Source organism: Corythoichthys intestinalis, chromosome 6 (assembly GCF_030265065.1).
Source record: "Corythoichthys intestinalis isolate RoL2023-P3 chromosome 6, ASM3026506v1, whole genome shotgun sequence".
Taxonomy (NCBI): Eukaryota; Metazoa; Chordata; class Actinopteri; order Syngnathiformes; family Syngnathidae; genus Corythoichthys; species Corythoichthys intestinalis.
In genome coordinates this window covers 30,156,808-30,175,928 of record NC_080400.1, presented here as the reverse complement: position 1 = coordinate 30,175,928, position 19,121 = coordinate 30,156,808, and the positions used below count along the sequence as shown (strand labels likewise).

General features: G+C 38.6%; 1 protein-coding gene across 3 annotated transcripts in view; it reads left to right on the top strand.

The window, feature by feature from the left end:
* Positions 1–19,121, top strand: part of lrfn1 (leucine rich repeat and fibronectin type III domain containing 1) — a 294,461-nt gene that overhangs the window by 125,949 nt on the left and 149,391 nt on the right. For 2 of the 3 annotated variants that reach the window (XM_057839201.1, XM_057839196.1), the window contains exon 2: positions 17,642–17,701. The gene's annotated coding sequence lies outside the window, so the exon portion shown is untranslated. Of the gene's footprint in view, positions 1–16,400; positions 16,657–17,641; positions 17,702–19,121 lie in introns of those variants that run through there. The other variant, XM_057839197.1, reaches the window with a different exon arrangement.

The following is a 19,121-nucleotide window of genomic DNA, read 5'->3' as shown; positions in this document are numbered from 1 at the left end:
CAAAATGTCTATTTAGGCTACACTTAGCCAGGTAACTTGTAAACCTACACCTTGGCCATTTTGACTACCCAACGGTCAGAGTTGTAAAATTACACCATATATACAAGATGCTCTAATTTACATTTGATTAATATACTTCACAATAATTGCATATGTACATGGTCTGGTAAGTGTAATGATTACAAAAAAATATTAAAGGCATTATACTTACTTAAATCTGATCAATCCAGTCCAAGGAAGCAAAGTGTTGTTGCACAGCCAAAGTTCTGCAGATTCTGAAAGTCCTGGAACTGTGGGCAGGGCTTATATACAATTTTCCTATCCACACCTATTGTGAGACTGAGCAGTAGGACCCAATGACTATACTAATGTTAAAAAAAAAAAAAAAAAAAAATTTCAACCCTTTTTTACAAAAAATAAAAATGTTGTAATTCTACAACGCTGGCCTCTACAGGGTTAAGTTATCATATATGCATATTCAGTTTCCAGATTTAAAGTTGTAAGTGTTCTGCTTTATGACACTTTATGACCTTTCAAGAGAGGTGCATTGACAAAATACAAATTCTTTGAACAATTAAAGTCCGTTTTCTCCCAAACTATTTTTTCCTTTTCTGTTACACATAGGCCTACATCATGTTAAGATATATCCTAATTTGTCATTCTATTTTTTTTCAACCCAGCAAAGGCAAGTGAAAAAAAAAGTCACTTCCAATACCAGCCTGGCAGCAAAAAGCAGAGCAAAATAAGGCAAAATAAAAGCCATTACAATAAGCCGTCCTTCACAGAACGTTCAGTGACGTCAGGAAATAATTGTGGTGGAGCTCTGGCATGTATTGTGGCTAATTTTCCCAGGAATTGACTCTTTTTTTCCTTCAGATTTTGTGGTAAAGGGTAGAGTTGTAGACACTGCTGCCTGGCATAGCGAGATGCGCTCACATCCAAATGGATCATTCGTTCAAAGATGCCATCATGTTGACGTGAAAGGATGGTGACAGACATGTTGAAATTATTAGCTATTGTTAGCATTTGTAAGCCCCCACTGTAAGAATGATGACAAAATCTATTCAAACCGTTTGTAAAATTCCATCTGGAATCACAAAATATCACCAAGAGGCTCATGCCAGGACAATTTTTATTGTTTGTAAGCCAACATCACGGCATTTACAGGGCCTTGGCTTATGGATACGGAAGCATGTAATGGCACATCTCGTGGGCTCAACAAAGATGGCGAGGGCTCAGATGGGAAAAGATCAGATTTTTTCCCTGGCCATTTTAAAGGGACCTCTTTAAGCTCCAGTGTCGCAGGACAACACTATGGAAAAATGTTGAACATCTTCAATTGGCAGCATTTTGGGAATAAAGGCCATGGATGAAGGCCTTTTTCCGAAGTTTGTTCATACATCCTTGATTCACTTACCCGTGTTATTATATTAAGAATAACAGCTCATTACTCTTTGACAAAGAAATAATATTTTCTTTCATTGAACAATTGGTGAAATTGGTGTTGTGGTTAACACCTAACATTTTCTCGATCAATGATCTGATCTTTGTGAAAATCACACAGATGAAAAAACAGTGTCCGCTTAAAAAAAGAAAAAAAACAAAACAAACATTTATAGGTTTTCATATTTTAATAAGGATAGCATGCAAACAATGACAGAAGGGTGGAAAATAAGTCAGTGAATCATCACATTTATTATTTTGTGGCCCCCCCTTTAGCAGCAATAACTTCAACCGGAGGCTTCCTGTAGCTGCAGATCAGTCTGGCACATCGAACAGGACTAATCTTGGCCCATTATTCTCTACAAAACTGCTGCAGTTCATTCAGATTCCTGGGATGTCTGGCATGAATCGCTGTCTTTAGGTCAGCCACAGCCACAGCATCTCAATGGGGTTCAAGTCTTGACTTTGACTTGGCCACTCCAGAACGTGTATTTTGTTCTTCTGAAACCATTCTGAAGTTGATTTACTTCTAAGTTGCATAAACAAACTTAAAGTTGTATTTTTAGTCTTCTTGCAAGATGAGACGAAATTGTAGCTGCTGCAGTCATGGTGTTCTATGAGGGGCCGTACAAGACATTTTTCATTCTGGCCCTCTCACACACATACATTCTTGTTGCATTACCGTAATGCACACAATGCAAACAATGATCCAAATGAGGGGCGGCTAGCTTGACTTCGTCTTTACGAGTGGAGGGTGGCTTGACCGCAGTAGTTTACGAGCGGGTCATATTAGCTCTCGCTTGGACAGTTGAAGAGGTTCGAGAGTTGCTCGGTCTAAAAATGTCTCTCATTTCACTTTCAACTGCGTCATAATTAGCACTGTCGGGTGCAGTTGATTGTGTCCTTTGCCGCCGCTCGAGACAGGAAGTCAAAGAAGTTACAGTTTCTGGGGTCGACAAAATGTTTTGCAAAAGTCCAACTGCTTGCCGAAGTGATTGTGCGTCCTCTTCCAAGCTGACCCTTAGTTGTTATTTTATGAACAGTAACCCGCGTCAGGTTCTCAGCCAATCAGAGCTTACCAGTCAGAGCTAGCCAATCAGAGCTGGCTTCCGTTTCAACTAGACTCCTTCCGTTTTCACTATACTTTCACTCATACATACATACATTCTCCTCTCACGTTCATACATACTTTCCTCACATACATATATATTCACTCTTATACACATATATTTTATTTATACAAACATACATTTCACAGACTAAAAATGTGTGAATGTGAGAGTAAACATGTATGAATATAAGAGTGAAAATGTATGAACCTGAGAGAGAAAATATATAAACGTGAAAGTAAAAATGTATAAATGTGAAAGTAAAAATGTATGAATGTGAGAGTGAAAATGTATACGTGAAAGTAAAAATGTATGAATATAAGAGTGAAAATGTATGAACGTGACAGAGAAAATGTATGAACGTGAAAGTAAAAATGTATAAATGTGAAAGTAAAAATGTATGAATGTGAAAGTAAAAATGTATAAATGTGAAAGTAAAAATGTATAAATGTGAAAGTAAAAATGTATGAATGTGAGAGTGAAAATGTATGAATGTGAGAGTGAAAATGTATGAATGTGACAGTAAAAATGTATGGATGTGAAAGGAGAATGTATGCATGCGAGAGGAGAATGTATGTGTGTGAGAGTGAATATATAGGAATGTGAAAGGAGAATGTATGTTTGTGAGAGGGCCAGAATGAAAAATGTCTTATACGGCCCCTCATAGTGTTCACATTGATATCACATCTGCCGAAATATGCAACACCTCACCACAACGGTAATAAGGACTAGCGCTATAAAAAGTGGATGGATAATTATGTCTATCTTTAAATCAGTTTGAGGGAAATATTAGAGCACACCCTGTTTCTGAAACCTTCATATTAACCACAGATTAACGAAGGTGCTTAAGTTGAATCAAATTATTGTCATCATAACGCACACGAATGGCTCATCATTAATTTGAGGGGAGGCACTGCGTGTTTCCGTGCAAAGTGTCACATTAAATTTAAATCATAGCGGATAGTGTTAATGAAGACATTCCATCTTTGTCATTATTTTGCCAGTGAGATGACAAGTGACTTTTAATGTTTTTGTTTTTTTTATTTTTTTTTTAGGCAGTACAGTATGCAGATTATGGTTGCAATAAACAGAGCCATGTTTCATGAGGTCTCTGTGCCAATTCCTCGGATGCAGTAGGAATCAGCAATGATATTTTGGGTACATACATACTGTTAGAAAAGATCTGTTGTAAAATGTATGTCAAATATAATCCTGATTTAAATAGAATCCTGAGTCAAGCCACAGGCATCGTAATTGTGACGTGAACAGAATGCTTGTCAAATTAGGTGGAGAACAAACAAGCGGGCTAAATATGACTATTTTCCTTTTTCACGAACAAAGCCAGTATAGGGTTGAAATTTAGTGGTTTTTAAAATAATCCTGAGTGATTAACCTTTGGTGTTATGCTTTGCTAGGACCTTCACTCAACAAGCAGCCAGTGACAACAATCTTAAACACTTTGAATTTTTTGATGGGAATTCTCATTTTTCGTTGATTACCTTGAGTACACTATAAGAGCAGGGGATCAGGGACAAGTTTTCGTCACACTTGTGTAAGGGCTACGAACAAAGAAATAAAACAGCATTTCTTTTAATTATTTTATTCATGCGTAGTCATGTGGAAGTGACAGCCATGTAATTGCTCTAGCCCAGGGGTGCCCAAATCTGGTCCTGGAGAGCCCCTATCCAGCTTGTTTTCAATGTCTCTCTCCTTGAACACACCTGAATCAAAAGATCAGCTCATCAGCAAGCTCTGCAGGAGCCTGATAACGACCCCAATTATTTAATTCAGGTGTGTTGGAGGATGGATTGGGGCTCTCGAGGACTGGACTAGGGCACCCCTGCTTTAGTCAATGGGGAAAGAGTATCTAGGAGAGTCGGAATTCAAAGTACATTAATGATGAATTCGGACTGGTCAAACTCAAACTCCAAAAGCGTTCAACAAAGCATACAACACATACGTTTAGACTTAATTTAAGTCTTTGAATATGCATATCGCACATGCAACTGTTTCATTGTTGCTTTGTTTTCAATATATTTTGCATCCCTAACATATGCAAGTAATCCAAAAATATATATTGAAAAGAGACATATTTTTGCTTTGTTGTTCTCTCTTTGCTTGGGTTATCTGCGTCGGTTTGCTCTCCCAGTATATTTTTAAATGAACAAGCTGCTGTGATTTTTTAAAAATTAATTATTCCACAATTCAAATACAGTCAATATTTGTCAAACTGCTGACTTGGAAATCTCTTTCAAAGTCTAATATCAGTGAATCGCTGAGTTCACAAGGCCTCTGGTACTGGTCAACAAAGACATAGTATGTCATTACGTTATCTTTGCCGCTGCCTCAAAAAACACTTAATTGCTTCCTAAACTTCCAGAAGGAAAAAGTCAAGAGAAATAAAGTTATATTTGAGGATTAAGGCCTGCTGAAGCCTTTATCAATAATATTCAGTACAATCAATAATCCATTAAGGTAGCATTTATTGGAGCCCCGGTCCCTTGTGTATGAGTGCATCAGTAAAGAAATGTCTTCTGCTGCTACAAGGATGATCAGGTGTGCTGCATCAAAGCCAACTCATGGTCCTTGTCAATTGATTACCTACGCTAAGGCTTTACCTAACTCAGTCACTCGCAAATAGCAGTGGAGGGGGCGCATAGCAATGCCATGGGGGGCACATGTGACCTCAGGGAACATAATTTTTTTACCTTACTAGAATAAAGTGTAATTGCACGTCACCTCAGTGGATGGCAGTGGCGCTCTCATTTTCAGAGGTGCGCAGTAAAGAGCAAGAGATATTAAGTGCATTGAACAAACCCTTCAGCGACACCATGAAAAAATATTTGACAGGGATGTCGGCCATTTTTAACACAGTGGCAGACAAGGAAAGACTGGTATGCTTACTATGTCTAAAAATGTTAGCAGTGGACATCATTAAGCCAAAATAATTAAAATGTCACTTAGGCTAGGTTCATGCTACGTCTTAATGCACAAATCCGATTTTTTGCCATATCTGTTTTTTTGGCGTGCCGGTTCAGACTGCCTTAGTTCATTGAGACTGTTCAAGTATCACGCATGCGCACTAATTCGCAGTCCGAGATACGTTCAGCAAAGAGATGCGCAGAAGCATCAAAACAAATTACACATGCTAGCTGTTTGTCATTCCAGAGTGATCATATTTCGATTTCCAAAAAGAGGACACATATAACAGACATTAATAATCCCCGTTTAGTCTTATATTCAAAGTTTATATGAACTGATAGAACGCATACACGCACACACATGAGCCTTGACGTGTGTGCGTGAAATGACGTGGGTGCGTCAGTTTGCCCCGACTCGGCCATGTGTGCAATAATGAAATATTGCTCATTTGGCGCACAACATGAAAATCGAAAATTGTAAGGCTTATTCTTTCCTTCGTTTTCTTTTTTTATGACTGCGGTCAAGCCTGCTTCGTGCTTAAAAGCAGAGTTCAAGCTAGGCGCTAATGCCTACATGGCTGCCGTCCTCCGTGCCTCTTGCTTTTTGCTGACGTAATTGCTGCACGAATTCCGATTTGAAAGTTTCACAGTTCAGACCGCCATTCACGTTCTGAAATGTGGCCCAGATCGGATTTGAACCGCATACGAAAGTGACTAAGATCGGATTTGAAATGGTCCACTTCTATGCGACATGTCCCGTTCAGACCGTCAAGTTAATGCCGTACTCGAGTCGGAAAAACACGAAAAAATCGGATTCGTGCATTAAGACTTGTAGTATTAACCTAGCCTTAGAGACATTAAACCCTGATCACATTGACAAGTCGCTTGATATTTTGTCAGTGAAAACGTGCCGAATATTGCCAACTTATTGATTATTGTGAGTGCTACATCAGCAAACCAGCTAGCACTGTTAGTAGGGGTGCACAATTTCCATTTTTTGAAACCGATACCGATAACTTCCTGCTCCTCAAAGCCGATACCGATAACCGATAATAAATATATAATTTTTTTAATGTATATTCACCCGAGTTTTTGAACAGCTGGAGGTTTAAAAAAATAATGGTGGATTCAACATAGATTTGTCTTTGATCTCACCAGAATTTTCATAATGACATGAACATTATTATAATGAACAAAACAAAGACAAGAACAGTCTTGACTTCAAATAAAGTGCCAATATTTATTTTTTCAAATAAATATAATTTGAGTCAATCACAATCAATTAGTCAATATAATTGAAGATGTGTTTCCTGAACAATGAGCACTGAACTAAAACATAAATCCAACAGGTATTGTGCTTTGTCATCAGATAAAAATATTTGGTGCTACAGGAGACTGTTGTGGTCTTGGTCCATGAAACAACTTTCTTAACCTGGGAGACAGGTTAGGACTCAAGCCTATCAATAACCAAAAAGCCTCTCAATAACTTACTTATAACTAACACTGTAAACATTATATAGTAAGGTTTATCATTCATTCCTCATAACAAAAATATGGTAGAACAAAAAGGATTAATGGCTTGCCTTATAATAATCAATATAAACGGCAGTGAGTGAACCCATATTAAACAAAGTATGAGGTTTATTCTCTGCATAGTATAAAATCTTACCAAGCATGCTGACAGGACTAACATTACACGACAACTATTATATGTATGTATGTATAGCATACCACACTAGCTTGAGCTACTAGCCTTAAGCATTGGCTGGCTTCTATAACACAACAACTTATGAAGCTCTGTACATATGACCCTTCACCACCGAAGTAAACATATATTGCACATCCATATGTTATAGTAAACATAAATACTTACAGACATATATTTCCGAGGCGGAAACGTAAGTAACAGAAAGCATTCACGATTGTCAATGCTAACGCTTGGCACACCACTGTGTAAAGTGAATGAGTTTGTGGGCCAAATTATAGATGAAGTGAATTATTCTGACAGGCAGGTGGCAGCAATGCCCCGCAAATGGTCAACTGATTTCCCAGCCAGCGAGCACAGTTCATACTGTATTATCGGTCCTATTAATTATGTTGTTGGATTTATTTGGATGACATCATAATTCCTATTATCGGACCGATAATTATCGGACCAATAATTATCGTGCACCAGTAACTGTTAGCATCATATAAGGTGGCATACTAAGTGGCTCAATGCAAAAAAAGCCACACCATATCAAAGGAGCCGATACTGCTTGCGTTAGACAGTCTTGGTAATGTTGGACGGTACAAGTGCTGCAAAAATAAAAACTGTCCCTCTGTCCAATGACGCTATGTTTTTTATAGTCAAATTGTTTGGCATATTGTGGTCTGACTTAAAAAACTTTAGAGAAAATAATTGAGAAGCACTGACCTATCTGAACTTTGTGGGTGTATGGGACACGGGCCAGGAGTAGACTTAAATGTTGGGGCATTTTCAGAAAAGGACGCTAGCACATCATATATTTGACTTCAATATTGGTAGTAGTCTGCACAGATGGGCACCGTTTTGGATTTAGTGGCTCTGGGGAAATTTTGTGCTTTGAGTATCTTTCGATATGGTTAGCGGTATTTACACAAGGTAGTAAATGTGCCAAGTACATAAATAGGAGAGTTGACATGATCACAGGCTTTAGCTCATACAGTGAGAAGGTATGATATACAGTATGTGCAGGAGCAAACAATAACATTGTGACTGACTCATCATATATGAAAGAAATGGTCTCTCACAAGTGCAACATGTCATCGCGCATAGCTCACCTCCGTTACCGACTGTGCTCAAATTTTCTCTTACGGACATGACAAAGCGGCTTATTTATTTACCACTTCCTCATGGTTCACTGACTTGTATTTTTTGGACAGGGATTTTGGCAAAAAAATGAAAATGGCTGAAGCACCGTAACATTTATTAGAGCGTAGATTATTTGATGTGATTCTCTCAGGCAATTTGTATTATTGCTCACCATGGTCACTGTCTGTGCCGCCTCGTGCTTGCCCCCCCTCTAACGAAGGAGTTCGACATCATAACCGCAGTAAATGCCATATTAAAAAGTTGTAAAAGAATTCAAAAAGGCACAAAATACTCCTTGTTCTTCTTCACTCCTCCGCTCGGACCATTATCTGTGCACAGTGCAGCCCACGTTACCGGCTTCTACTTCACCTCAGGGTTGCTGCCTTTGTCTGGAGCGCTCTCATCTGCAGTGGTCGCTTCGGCCGCCCCGGAGGTAGCGGTGATGGCCAGCATGCCAAGTGTGTGGGTGGACTAAGAGAAACGTATGCTAGAAAATCACTCTCAGCTGTGTTTGCTGCAATGGTCTGGTCTTTATTTACTTACAAGCTAACAAATGGAGTCGACATGTATGCAAGCAGGTATTTGTCTAAGAATTCTTGCCATTGCGGTGTCGCTGGCTTGTTTTGTATTCCGTCCACAGTCGTCGCCTCCAAAGAGGATGATTAAACAAGCAGGAAGCAATGAGGCTCGCTTAGACTTCATAGCCTCTTGCCACTGCATCCCAGCGGCCCACGATCAAATATGTGTTGCTTTATTTGTTTTTTACTGAGGGCTTTATAATAGCATTGGGGGTAGTGGCCACAAATGGTTTTTTTTTTCTTGCAGCCTTGTAGTGCTTTATAATACGCTTTGAAAATAGTTTATTTTACCTTTTCCGAATTTAGAGCAGGGCCAGAAAATGTGCTCAATTCGTTTGCCAGTAAGATCAAGTTGAATTAGTAGGTGCACGTTCTCTGATTCAAGTTTTTGAAACACGTTATTATTTTAAGAATCATCTGCTTTGAGAATGTTTGGCTACCGTGGCTTAGTATGCAACATGTGCATTTGAAGAGCGGCTGCTATGGAGTAATTCTTCCAATCTGATATCACTCAAGCATTCCACCCATCACTCTCAACAAGTTCAAGGAAATGCAAATATATTAATCCAACGCTGACTTAAATTTATGGTTTATAACCTGCTACAAGAGCAAGTCAATCTATAATTGGTGAAACAAAACCCGATAGTGTGAACCTGGTACGTTAGCCACATACTATTTAAATTGCATTTTTAAAATCAGTTTGTTTCGTCTGTGCTGATGCTTCGCAAAGTGGAGAGGAATATTGAATAGCTACTCATTTAGTTAATTAATTAATTAATTAGTAATTGGCCATTTGGTTGTAATATATTTTGATTTCATGATAAAAAGGATTGATTTTAAATCACTAATTGTATCAACGGATGTATGCTATTAAATGAAATCAATCATTGCTCTTTTAAGAGTTCAGTGGTGCCCTTATTCTTGACTGTTAGTTTACAATTTCAAATAACGTCAGAGTCTAAGGCCTTGCTCAGACGGGCAGCAAAAATCTGATTTTTAGCCCATCCAGATTGAAACCGGATGACTCTTTTGTAGTCTGAACAGTCACCAAAAACAGAATTCTGATAGTATTAGTAGTAAAAGTAGTAGTAGTATAATAATGTGGTCCAGTCTGAACAGGCCCACATCTGATTTGGACACTTGCTAAAAATAGTGTGAACGTTCAGCCCTAAAAGTCAGATTTGAGGAACAATCCGATTGGAATCAGATATGCCTGCAGTCTGAACACATCCTTAGGGATAATGTTCGCTCTAATTTTTCATGTGTCTGAGCAGACAAATAAGCTCACTGAGCACACAGCGGAACACAGTGAGCAACATCAGATGTGTACACTTTGGCCACACGCCAATATCACACCTGTTCAAAACCTTGCAAGTCACATGGCTTATTAAAAAGGAAATTACAGCAGCAATTGTTATTAGTTAACTTTAAATATTATTGATTTGGCCCACTTAAAATGATTTTTTAATTTTTTCGTTCATGAGATGTGTATTATGTTACTGTATATGTGGGAGTCCTGCTTTAACCACAGGAATAGTCCTCCTTTGGTGTTGGCAAGGTTCAGTTATAGCATGGGTGAGTTAATAAAAAAGAAAAAAAAAAAAAAAAAAAAAAAATATATATATATATATATATATATATATATATATACTAGAGCTGTCAAAATTATCACGTTAACGAGCTGTAATTTTTATAATTAATCCCGTTAAAATATTTGACGCAATTAACGCACAAATGCCCCGCTCAAACACATTAAAATGACAGCAGAGTGAAAGATGTACTTGTTGTGTTTTTCTGAGTTTTGCCGCCCTCTGCTGGCGCTTGGGTGCGACTGATTTTATAGGCTTCAGCCCCCATGAGCATTGTGTAAGTAATTATTGACATCAACAATGGCGGGCTACTAGTTTATTTTTTGATTGAAAATTTTACAAATTTTATTAAAACGAAAACATGAAGAGGGGTTTTAATATATCTTTTAAGAACTACATGTCATTCTATCCATGGATCGCTTTAACAGAATGTTAATAATGGTAATGCCATCTTGTTGATTTATTGTTATAATAAAGAAATACAGTACTTATGTACCGTATGTTGAATGTATATATATTCATCTTGTCTTATCTTTTCATTCCAACAATAATTTACAGAAAAATATGGCATATCTTATAGAAGGTTTGAATTGTGATTAATTGCGATTAATTATGATGAATTAATTTTTAAGCTGTAATTAACTCGATTAAAATTTTTTATTGTTTGACACCCCTAATATATATACAGTGGGGAGAACAAGTATTTGATACACTGCGAATGGGTTTTCCCATTGGCAGTGTATCAAATACTTGTTCTCCCTGTATATAAACATATATATATATATATATATATATATATCGACCCGGGAGGGAACTGCAGCCGCCGTATTCTTCAGTTTTTTTACTTTCAGTCTAAACTAGAGGTGTGCGATATTTCCGATTCTTAGATTATTTGCGATTCGCCCGTGGAAGATTCGAGAACGATTCACAAACATCCAAATTCCGATTATTGAAATATGTAAAGTAAAGCAGAACTAAAACACAGTCAGCGCGGTCTTCCGGACGCAATGAGGAACAGACCGAGAGTAAACATTATGACGATGCTCAATACACGGAACACACACACGGCTCAACTCATGCGGTTAGATAAAAAAAACAATAATACCTGACTGCTGCCGACAGTGGCTCCAAACTATTGCGACATAATGCTATTGTAGATATCCCACGTATAAAGAACTAGATGCGAAATGACAGACTTGCTGGCGTTAGTAAACAGCCGCCATCTTAAAGCAGTAGACTTCCCTGGAAGCGAACCTTCCAAGTGAACCTAATTAACTTTTTATCTAAAATACTCGAAACGCTAAATCGGCAAAATCTACTAACTCTTGACTTGAATCTATCTTTAAAAGTTTTAAAACTTTCACATGTCGAAAGTAGACGGAAGGGAAATTATCGAATAACGGGAGCAATTTTAACAATTTTAACAACTGTACCGGTTGATTCACAACATTAGATTAATTGAATGTAGTTTAAAGCTGCTGATACAGAATGGGGACTTGAGTATTTTATTTACCGTATTTTTCGGACTACAAGTTGCACCTGAGTATAAGTCGCACCAGCCATAAAATGCTCAAGGCAGAGAAAAAAAAAATATACTAGTCGCACCGGAGTATAAGTTGCATTTTTGGGGGAAATTTACTTGATAAAATCCAACATATAGAACAGACATGTCATCTTGAAATGCAATTTAATATAAAAATACAATAAAGAACAACATGCTGAATAGGTGTACAGTGTACAGTGCATGAACAACGAAATACGAATATACTGTCCTCACCAGGACGCTACGGCTTGGTCTTGGCTATTCAGCGGGCTAAACTCCCAAATGACGATGCTGGACGTCCGTATAATTTGCTGAATCAATTTCATCCTCGATACCAAACAGGTTCGTATCGACTTAAATAAATGATAATTAGGAGCTTTTACAGCAATGAAATGACACAAACGGTTAGCATGAGTTCGCTAGCATTAGCGCATCGTTCAAACAACCACACACCTGGCTCTAAGTGTCCGATCGCGGGTGGAAAACACACAACAACAACAGAAAAGATGATACACACAGGCGTTGCCACTGTAGAGATATTTTACAAACATACACAATGAAGGTAGGTTCGCAGCCGTGTTTCTCTCTCGCTAACTCGCCCACTCAGTCAGAGATACGTAGCTGTCTTCTTCTGGTGTGTGAGCGCTCTTCTTCACGTAAACAAGTGCAAGTGCGCCCCCACGTGGGCGTGTAATCACCACACATTAAAAGCATGCATTTCAATATAAAAAAGTCAATAATACAATTGAACACACCTTGCCAAAGGCAGAACGCGAACGTGGCCATAGCTATTAAGTTATTCAGATAACTATAGTATAAAGAACATGCTAACAGGTTTACCAAACCTTCAGTGTCACTCCAAAACACCAAAATAACATGTGAAATGATATCATAATGTGTTAATATTTTCACACATAAGTCGCTCCTGAGTATAAGTCGCACCTCCAGCCAAACTATGAAAAAAAACTGTGACTTATAGGCCGAAAAATACGGTACTGTTTTGAAGTGTTAACTTGAAATAACAGTTTATTTAAGCCTGAGAGGATTTTTGTAATATTTTTGTAACTAATGTTCAAAACATTAAAGGCAGTTAATAGCTTGGGGGGGTGTCATCAATAATCGATTCATAATCGAATCGTAGCCTCTGAATTGTAATCGTAATCGAATCGTTAGGTGCCCAAAGATTCCCACCTCTAGTCGAAACCAAATATACACAAATTGACTGTTTCTGACAAAAGCTACACAATTTCGCTAAGTAGGCTTGTCACTTGGATGATACCCTAAAAGACACAAATTTTGTACCCTAAACACTTCTGGTAACATGTGTATGCTTTTGTTTCCTGGTATTTTATTTACATGCACATTTTATGTTTATAGGAGTACGGTAGGTTCTATATTTTCACCAGCAATATTAAACAGCGTGTTCCATTTAAATGTGATTAATTCATTCAGGCCTTCCAGTCCTTGGTAAAAGTTAAGTAGCGGCAGAATGTTTAATGCTCACTTGCAGAACGCCACATTTTGTCGTCGCAGCGAGAGACATCATGGAAAGAGCTAAGAGCCCTCCAAGCGCTGGCCCTCCGCTGTGAAGCGCCAGACTAATGCACAGTTTGTCCTTGACGGTGGCTGCGGATGAGAAGCACAACAATACACACAAACCAAATAGCCACCGAGACAGCTGCGGTCAGGAAGGTCTAATGAGTCATCAATCATGTCATTGGTCCTTTGTTGGGTGGATGGGCAGGTGGGGACAATATACCATGTTCAAATTTGACCTACACATACCTTCAAAGCTAATCTACCAAATTTTGATTGCGTCATACGCATGATAGGAAGGCTTTACTGATTTTGAGATCAAGGCCGAAAAATGGATAAAATGTTGGATCATTCTCACTGATCAGCCATGTCTTATTTAATCAATCATATGCTGATGCAAACTAACGAGATAGGCAGATTTTGATCACACTCTTAAAAAGTCAACGGTTTATCACCGTTTAGGTGTTAACTTTTAAACTAGGGAGACCAGACGTCCTCATTTGCCCGTACATGTCCAATTTTCACATCCTGTTTGGGGTGTCCGGCGTGTTTTTATGAATTCATGAAAATGTCTGATTTTCATTATTTTTCATGGGACCTGTTAGCGTGTGCTTTGCACAGAAAACTACGGTACTGTGCTGCCTGCGACGTGTTCCCAGAGAGAGGTTGGCTCTGCTGTGCTGACTAACACAGGAAACAGACGTCTGAGCAGTGTTTCGTTGTTCCCGAACGGGCTAAAAAAACAAACAAAAAAAAAACCCAAAAACTAAAGACTAAAGTGATGCTTTTTTTTTTTTTTTTTTTTTTTTTTTGTATTGTTGTGAGGCTACGTTTTGATTTAAATTATTTCAATGAAAAGAGAAAAGAGCTTTTTGTGAAAGCTGGATTTTCTACAAAAGAGGTATACTTTAGAACAGGGGTCCCAAAACTTTTTCCTGTGGGGGCCACATAACTTTTCCCTTCTCTGATGAGGGGCCGGGGTCAATTTGTAACAGAAAAAGTGTGACAATTGCAGGAGTGCCTAAATGTAAAAATGCATTGTTTTTCAAAAAGCCACAATCAAATAACCCTTTTTGGATTCTTCACAGAACAAAAGTAAATAAAATAATAATAATAAATAATAATAACTGAAAAAGAGGGTTAATTTGACTGGGGATCCCTCTATGGGTGTGTTGTATAAAGCCGGCGACGCTATGGAGTTGTGACTCCGATCAGAGAATCAACAGGGGACGGTCAGGATTTATTTGTTTCTTTTAATGATGATGAAAGGAGTATGAGATTCATTTTGTTGTATTGCGGTGTCTGTGAATACAAGATAACCATATAACACGTCAGTAATATAATATATATAACCTATAAACATATACTGTATTAAACACATCTAAATTAACAGGAAAAACATTAAACATAATGTAAATGAAATACACTGCTTACATAATGCATAAAATGCTAATAATTCACAATAATGAGCATACACATGAAGCAGGAAAATAACTAACAATTTAGATAAGTGAATTGGCAACAAACAAAATTCAGCCTCCACCATGTAGCCAAAGGGGCCAACGATTAGCATTAGCGATTAGCTAGCGGCTAACGGTTAGCACACGGCGGCTAGCGGTTAGCTCGTGGCAGCTAACGAATACGAGGCACACTTCTGCAATATAACCACCTGTCTCATTCACACACAACACTTGGATTGCCACGAAACAGGACGGAAGCTTGAGGAACGAACCGCAGGCAGTGAAAGGAGGAAAAAGTGACTCGTGTACACCGGCAGTGAAGGGAGGAGAGACAGTAACTCGTGCGCCTTTCTTAAAGGGCCAGCGTAGTAACAATTAAACTAAAGCACAAACATGCAATGGGGCTTTCCTACAATAACACTATTAATTAAATATATAATAACCAAATAACCCTCTCTGGGTTCTTCACAGGAAAAAAAGCCAGGAAATCAATAACACTATTGGGGGAAAAAAAAAAATCAAAATGCTCTCTGGTATTGTTCTGGGGGCCGGACCAAATGTGGAGGCGGGCTGTATCCGGCCCGCGGGCCATAGTTTGAGGACCCCTGCTTTAGAACATTATTTCAGATTACTTATTTGTACAGTAACAATTGAAAAGACAGGTAATATCCTTCCTTGTTTTGTTCAAGGATGATTCGCAAACACAGGATAGGCACTATTATTATTATTATTATTATTATTTTTATTTTTTTTTTTAATTTATTTATTTTTTTAATTATTTCATTCCAGTTGTTTTAAGTTATTATTGTTCTATTAATTTAGGAATAATAAAGCCTGTTGAGCAAACTCTGAGAATTTGAATTGGTGTCTTTGGTTATATAGCTACTATTTTGTTATAAAACTGATTTTTCTATCCAGACGGAGGAGGCGCATTTTAAATATATTAAAGTGATTAGGCTTCTTTGAGCGAACGTCAGGTACCTCGTCAGGTATCTCGAGGCCGGTCCGAGTGTCCTCTTTTTTTTGGAAATCAAAATATGGTCACTCTAGTTAAGCTAAACTCCAGCCTAGCCTGACCATCTTGCAAGTTGTGCACTAAATACAAAATACATTACATTTTTCACGTGTGTGTAGTTGGTCTACATGAATTACTACTAATAATTCATCTTAATTGAGAGTCTTTCCTGCAAATTCTGTTACTGCTTTGATGCCACACGTGGATCAGAAGGCCTCAAAAATGACAATTTTTTTAAGTGAGGGAGACAGGCATAATGATTAAATGGAAGAGTCAACATTCCTCTGAGGGATCCGCCGCCTTTGCGAAGTCACGTGTGTTGCGTGTGCACGACGACCCGTGCTTGATGTGCGTGCGTGGGCGTTTGATGAGCAGACGAAGGAGCAGTTAACATGCAGTCACACTCTGTAAGATTACGGCTGAGCGGTTGGTGATATTCGCAGTCTCCCTTTGTGGATGTATACGAGGATTAATCAATTCCTTTAGTGTAGCATGCCTCAGAGAGCATAGGACGGACAAGACGGCCAGAATGCACCATGCATGAAATTGTCAACTTCAGCTCACACCTAGTCGGAGGGAGAAGAAGAAAGCCAAGACTGCCTGCTTATGTGATGACATGCTGAATAAAGGTGCTAAACTGCTTCCAAAAACATTAAGAAAAAGAGAGGTAGAGATTTACAATGTCTGTGTGTGATCAGAACATGAAAATATCACGCAATTTGGAAGAGCCATATTCAACGTTAGGGCACTTTTAAAATTGAATTTCCTTGTTTACATTCCCAGGTGTGCTTTCTCAGTTGGATAAACATTTTGAATGGCAGAGAGGTATTAGGCCATTCTTCAACATTGCTACTTTTCCAACTGAGCACAATGCTACCCTTATTCCTCACAGTGAGAAAACACTGTTCTTTCTCTCATCTGCACCAGTCTAACTATAATACATCAATGTGCATCCTATAGGGATCGCTATAGAAAAACACTTCAACTATAAATGGAATAAATTGATCTGTATAGAGACTACAGTAAGACGCGCAATGTCTATTAATACCATCATGACCCAGCTGTGCAAGAACACCAAAATATCTCATTCAGATAAAGGCAGCGTGGATAAATATGCATGCTCCTCCAGCCGCTAGATGAGTACAAATCACTGAAGTGAGCCACTTCTATCAACTTTGCTGATTTTGTTGTGCCAAAAAGTCTTGCAAAGTAGGCCACAGAGTTGAGTTAGTCACCCCAGAGAATCACAGATAGTGTTTTGTTCTTTTTTCCCCAACTCTTATTTCACACTTGGAATTGACCTTAACGTTCTTTTCCTTTTTATGAATAAACAAAGTGGCCGCTAAATATACACAATAAGAGCCCCTGAGTCTTAATCCTTCATCCTATCTCAGATATGAGAGATTTAAAATGTTTGGTACTGTACATACTTTGAAATTGATGTCACAGTCGTCATCTGTAAAAAAGGTATGTTTTTGCTTTAAAGTTGAGAAACAGACTAAACTCAGCGGTTTGAGATATTGCTGTAAAGTACATGATTGTTGACCATTTGAAAGGTGTTTTTGCTGATGTTATTTGTGCCACACACTGAACTGTGACCTCTCCCTTCCCCAGACGCAGAGTGCTTTCAAGTAAAGCCTTGCGACAAGCAAGCCGGAGCGGCGCGATAGAGGGGTGAGTTCATCAAAACAACAACAAAAAAGGAAAAACAACCTTTGTATAATTTCCATAATATGCTGACACACATAAGCCGTCTGGTCGCTGAATAGCAAAGGCTACAATACACCATGTACGACATGTTCTCAGTTCTTTTAAAGCCTCATTTCCTCTCTCTGGATGACTGCAAAACATCTAAGTTACTTCCCTGCACACATAATCACCCATCAGATAGTTTACGTAAAACCACATTTTTATGTCACGGTGAGGACATTCCTTTCATATTTTGAAACATCTGCCTGGTCCCTATGCGTCCACTGTAGCTAGAATACAGGTAGTCCCCCGGTTACAACGTACCCGACTTACGTGATTTCAGCATTACAACCTCAGAGTCTCGTCCACTATTTTATCTCCAATGGTTTTTTGTGTGTGTTTTTTTTTTTTTTTTTTAATAATGTTGACTTTTGCTTTGTGATGCCTGCTTTTATTTTGGCGCAGGAAGGATAGAGCAGGTAGTACTTCCACACATGAGTAATAGCGCATGTACACATTGAGAAGAACGTATTTGCACACATGAAGGAGTGCACACCCTTACATACGAGAAAGAGCGCATACGTACACACGAAGAAGTCCCACAGCCAAGTGAGAGAGAGAGATGAAAGTAAGCCTGCGCGCACATTTTTTGCTTGTGAAGCATCCACAGAGGCAACACTTGTATATAATACCTTTTGTACTGTTTATTGTGCGTTTACAATTGTGGTTGAGTTAATCTGATTGTTTTTGAGCATGTGCTGATGATAACTGATACATGCTAATCGTTTGTGTAAATTGTTATTGCTGTATAGACTGCTAGTTAAAAACGCAAATTTGAAATGCTGTTATTGAAGATGAAACTGATTTAATTTCATTCTGCAAGTGTTGATGTCATGAGCAGCTGAATGAAGTCAGCAAACCACACGGACGTCTGACGTCGTCATTTCGAAGCTTAGCTCGCTGTCTAGCTAGGATTTATCTCCAACGTCTTGACAAGGACGGTACAGTGACGTATAATACATGTTTTTGTATCGTTATTTTGAGATTTGGGGGTATTTGAAAGGTTATTTCCGATTTACGCGGATGTTCGAGTTATGTCGCCGGCATGGGAACGGAACTCGTTCCTGACCCAGGGACTACCTATAGTGATAAACCCTATTTTTCAAATTTAAATGTTATATTCAAGTAAAAAATGCTAAGTGCTAAGTGACGCCGCTGCACGACTGGCCACAAAAATTGAAGCTGAGCTGCGTGATCATGAGAGACTCGCTCGGGCAAACCGGGCCAGAGATGATGATGACTAATTTCCTAAACCGGGCAAGGGACGCTGACTAGAAATCTTTTACGGTGGATACAACACATGAGAGCCTCCAAAGCACCCCAGGCCTTCACCCTTCACCTACTT